This window comes from Amblyomma americanum, chromosome 6 (assembly GCF_052857255.1).
Source record: "Amblyomma americanum isolate KBUSLIRL-KWMA chromosome 6, ASM5285725v1, whole genome shotgun sequence".
In the NCBI taxonomy this organism is placed as follows: Eukaryota; Metazoa; Arthropoda; class Arachnida; order Ixodida; family Ixodidae; genus Amblyomma; species Amblyomma americanum.
Genome location: NC_135502.1, coordinates 74,734,587 through 74,740,171, shown reverse-complemented (window position 1 = coordinate 74,740,171; position 5,585 = coordinate 74,734,587).

The window sequence follows — 5,585 nt, the reverse complement described above, 5'->3', positions numbered from 1 at the left end:
TAGCCGTCGTCGACAACGCAGAATCCATGCAGACGCGTAGCGCGGCCTCGCTCGGCAGCGCCGAGCTAAGCCTAGCTTGCCCCTGAGGGTTCCGGTTGGGTTTTCTCACTTGAGAATGCGCCCGCCGTGCCGGGAATTTCTCCGTAGGGGCGTCGTCAGCATTCGGTCGCACGGAGGGCACTGTCCGACCCACGCCACACACGAGAAGACAGCGAAAAGCGAAAACACAGACCTAGAAGCAGACACGTATCCACCCACTAGGTCTTCGTCTTCTTCTTTTTTTTTTTCTTCTTCGTTCATGATTCGTCCACTTGTAACAATATTTTCTCCTTCGTTCTCGAGTTGTATCCAACTATAGGCTTCTTAAAGCTGTGTGCTGTGGTCAGCATTACACACGACTCAAAATGTTTAGCAGCCACCTAGCTTCTGCTCCTGTACGCCAAGAAAGCGTGTTTAAATTTCACGCTTGCAACACATTTTCAAATCCGAAGACAGGTTCAGAAAAAACTTCTGTGGCTTTATTGTTATTTGATCCGTTTCTATGGGACTTTCATGGATGCGGTATCATGATGTTGGCTATTGGCTGTCCTATAACATGAAAGCCGACCAGGAACAAACAGACCAATCATAGAACGGACAAACGAAAGATAAGTATATTTTGAAAAGCGACCTCTGGATCTGTTGGACATAGCCTTCACTCCTCGTTCTAATTCCTTGGCCCTGAAAATAGAAACGCACTTGGTGCCAACAAATCAAAGACTCAATTCTCCAGGTTCTTCGTGCTAAATAACTGTTCGTGATTGGCAGGTACCATAGCTCTTGTACACCATGAGCTATCACGACTGCCAAAGTGATTAACTCGAGCCAGTCATGGATGTTTCCTGAGTGCGAAATTGTTTAATGGTTCGGCCCTTGATTTGAAGATGTTGTTGTTGTTGCCACAAATACGATGGCACATACCCACGGTGGGGGATTGGCCAGGGTTCGGTGCAGATTTGCTGGCACTATCCCCAACTTCTTCTTCAGTGTCAACAAATGACGCTTTATCTATATATTTCGCATTTGTTCGAGCGCATAATCCGCAATGAGGCTTCCACTTAATAGAAGGCGCCTAAGACGAAGAATGAACACTTTCCCCCGTCAACGTTTCTGCACACGCCCGCTTCCGTTGGGGCACCTTCGCGTGAGCACGATAGACACACCGGTTGTACAGCTCTCACCGCCTGTCCGGGATGCCACATTCTTTCGTCATCTTTATTCTTGGCGTCCGCCTCCCACGCTGCTGTTCTTTTTCGTCACATTCCGTGCCGCGTCTCTTCGTGCTTTCTTTCATTTCTTTCTATTCTTCTTCCCCCTCTCTCTCTCCCTCGTCTCCCTGTTTGCTTTGCCCCGTGTAAGCGCAGAGGCACGATCCCCGCCTGTAGTAGTAGCACGTCATTCCGGCTGCCGCCGCGAAGTCCGTCACGCGACTCGCGTCGTGATCTCGGTGGTGCAACACTGTGCCGCTTTGTAGGTCCCCTGTTACGTCGTGGCCCATGCGCGGTGCTCAAGCCTCGCAACCGCATGCAGCTCCAACGGAAGGAAGACAGTAGAGCTGTTCTTTTCTTTTCTTTTCTTCTTGTTATTCTTCTTTTTCTTCTGTTCGCACTCGCCTGGTTTGTTTAACGCTCTCTGGCCCAGCTCTAAGCCTTCGAGTTGCAGGGTAACTTCTTTCTTTTCTTTCTTTTTTTGTTTGTTTTTGTTTTTGTTTCTATAAGGGGAATTATTCGCACGTGTGCAAAGCCTCCAAGAATGAGCAAGTGAGCGCGAATCGCGTCTTGCGCACTTTAAGCGGTAAAGGAAGTAGCTGGAAGGGGGTGAAGTTCCTTAGAGTAGTTAGCCTGTTACAACGGCACTCTCGTCATGGAAAAGCAAATGCGACAACTTCCTTCGTGAGTTTTTCCTGTGTAAGCATAATGCAGTCTCAGGCGATAACACAGCGTCTTTAGCAAGCACTGACACTAAAAAAGGCAGCACAGGTGTTCGCGCAATAATACAAAGCGCCGAAAAGCCAGAAATATAGCAAGTGGCAACGCTGAAATGGTTTAAGGATGAGAGTTTAGCAAGCGCATGTTGTCGACCCAATGTTCTTTGTAGCGCACCCAGAGGGCTACGTAGGATTACAGGCACTGACTAGCCAACGGCAAGGACACTCCGCTTTGATCGATCATCACCGAGAAAATTGCTGCATATGGCACGGGCCACGTGTGAGCGTCCTCCAATGCAACACGCCTGATTAGCTCAGAAATGTTCCCAGCGGTGTCCAGTGGGAGCCTGGCAGAAGTCCTCAGCGTGGTTCACACAGGTCGCGATGCCAAACGCATAAGTGACGAGCGAAGGCCGAGGCGTTGTCAAGGAGACACTGAGCACAAAGCCGGCTGGATTGCGACTTCTGCCTTGACGAGCAAACCGGCTTGTTTAGTGCGTGGCTGAAGAGAGAGGAATTCTTATTCGGTTTAAGCCTGCGGAAACGAGGATTTAACGATGTTACCTCAGTTAGTTTCAAAAAAAGGCGTTATCGCCGACAAAAGGTGCTAAAAATCAACTGCTGTAGCGGCACACGTATTTTAGGCCTAGTTTAAGGAAGAGCCGAAAATTCTATTGTTGGGTGGCAGCTCCTACTCAATTTTCGCGATCGTAATTGAACGCCACCGAAGGAACGAGGATTCTTCACTTTTAGTTGCTGCTATTTGTAGTTTGCTAGCCTGAGAAATGTAAACGCGCAGTTAATACTCATCCGATCTCACAAAGCTCTCCTCACATCTTATCTCATCCCATCACATCCGTTCAAACGCCTAAGGACCCGTTTTTTTTAATTATTATTATTCTATGGTACTGCGAAAGGAGTGCTGACTAAAAGAAAATTCTGTGTGCATTCGATTGAAATCCGCACGTTTTAACGCAGTTTTGGCTGTGTGCGACTTTTACACGAAAGCAACAATTTCCAATTTAGTTTTTCAAATATATTCTAAGAGAACTGCTTTATGGTACCATACACTATGACGCTATTTCTGGCCCCTAGTTGCAGATAAGTTCTTCATTGCTATCGCTATCACCGCTGTTCGGACTCGGCTCTTCACTAGCCATGTAAATCAAGTCACCTTTGGTTACATGCATTTCATCTCAAATTCCTGTAGCTTTAAATCTTTCAGCAACAATGTCTGGGGAGCGCGCACGCCACGAATTCAAGATCAACGAATTAAAGATCCGCAAACAGACGAGCTGAAGTGATGCTCTTCCCAGCCGTCTTGTCGGCGTCACTTCTCATCGACAAAAACACTACTTCCACTAAACACGGAGGTTTTATAAGCCAGAAAAGGCCAAAACTTGAAATATACGCATCAGCACCATCTACATATCTTGCAAGTAAAGTACGGCGCGTTGACACAGTTTTTTCGCGGATCCCAGGGACTAGTTTATAACGCCATTCACTTTCCAACCACGATCACGGAGTCGGTTTCAGTATGGATGCCGCGAGTTTGAAGAAAGCTGGCGGGGAAATTTTTAACTACATTTTTCCCAGCCACTAATCAGTCATCTGCTGCCGGAAAAACATCAACATTCTTAGAAAGAGTAGTAGAATGTATATTTACTAAGAACAAAAATTTTGTTTTCGTTCATATGGGTTTTAACGTCCCAAAGCGACTCAGGCTATGGAGACGCCGTAGTGAAGGGCTCCGGAAATTTAGACCACCTGGCGATCTTTAATGTGCACTGACATCACACAGCACACGGGCCTCTAGAACTTCGCCTGCATCGAAATTCGACCGCCGCGGCCGGGATCGAACCCGCGTCTTCCGGGTCAGCAGCCGAGCGCCATAACCACTGAGCCACCGCGGCGGCTTAAAAGAAAGAAAAAAATAGTACGCAGTTCTCCTCAGTTTCCCTTAAGTTGGAACAGAACTGCAGAGTGGCGCATACTAAAATATAATGATGATAGCGGAAGGTAGTGGACTTCTCCTGGCAACTCCCCGTGGGGCGTGCCGCGCAAGTAAAAAAATGCCCACATGAAAAGCGTTTGCTTTTTTGCGGACGTTTTATTGTTTATTTTTATCGCCTCCCAAGTTGTGCAGAGTAGCCCATAGACGAATTCTAACCTTAGATGAGTGATCAGTACGTTAAATGAACAAATTGTGATTTATATATGTGCAACGCGTGACTTCGCAGGTGAAGATATTGCCGCGAATATTTGCAGTGTGTCGTTTTTCAAATCTGCCGCCACATCACTTTATCGCTTTGTTTGCTACGCAAGACGCGACTAGATTTATCTAGATTGATCGCAGCCAGGCAGAGCTGATCCTACGTTGTTCCGGAATGTTCTAGTAACTTTGCGCTCTTTATCTCGAAAGTTCGCTATCAGCTTTAAATTGAGCACGGCCGACAGCGGCCGGCATTCTGTTCGACGTCCGCCGAGCACGCTTGTCGTTTCGCCGCCGCCGAGTGATTAAGTCCATTTTGGGTGCAAGTCAGACCAATAAACAGTTTTTAGAAGACCCTTTCGTTCGTCTTCATCGCTGCTTCGACTGCCGTCACCACTACGTGACATCTGGTGGAGGTGCGGGGTAGCCTTCCATGTTCCGGACGCCCCCTTCAAGTCGTGAAGCCAGCCCTGAGCGCTTCGCACCCGAGTACGAGCCAGCAGCTCAGCGAGCCAGCCGACGTCTCCAGGGAGAGGAGCCTGAGTTACGGAAACTGCGGGACCGCACAAGACAGCGAAAAGACGCGGCTACGAGCACCGAAACCTCGCCGAAGATGTCGACACCGATCATACTGCAGCAGCCGCGGGTGCCGCCAACTTTCAATGGATCCCTAGGCGAAGACCCTGAAGAATGGTTGGATCAATTTGAGCGCGTGGCGTCATTCAACAAGTGGGATGATGCGGCAAAAATTGGACACGTGTTCTTCTCATTGGATGGCTCCGCACGCACGTGGTACGAAAACTACGAGTCGTCCCTTACGACATGGGAGCTATTCAAGAGAGAACTATTGAAGGTATTCACCAGTGTCGTGAGGAAAGAAAGAGCCGAACGACTCCTCGAGTCCAGGATATAGCTTCCGAATGAGCCCGTCGGCAGTTACGTCGAGGAGATGAAGCGCCTATTTCGCCGCGCCGACCCCGGGATGACCGAGGAAAAGAAAGTTCAGTTTTTAATGCGCGGCGTAAAAGAACAACTCTTTGCAAGCCTCGTCCGCCAGCCGCCAAAAACCATCGCGGAATTCATGCAAGAAGCCTGCACGATTGAGAAGACCCTCGACGTCCGAGCGCGGCAGTACAATCGTCCTTCCTCTGCCTGTGCAATCTGTTCGGACACGCCGGCCACCACTAGCGATAGCTTGCGGGAAGTTATCCGCGAAATCGTCCGAGAGGAGCTACGCCGATTACTGCCATCCTCCCCACAGCCACAAGCAGCGACTCTGATGGACGTGGTACGGGAAGAAGTGCAACAGGCACTTGGCACCCCGACGGCCACAGAACCCCAGGCCATGACCTACGCCGCTGCAGTAAGGACTGCCCAGCCCCAACGACAACCCCCACGTCCTCCCTG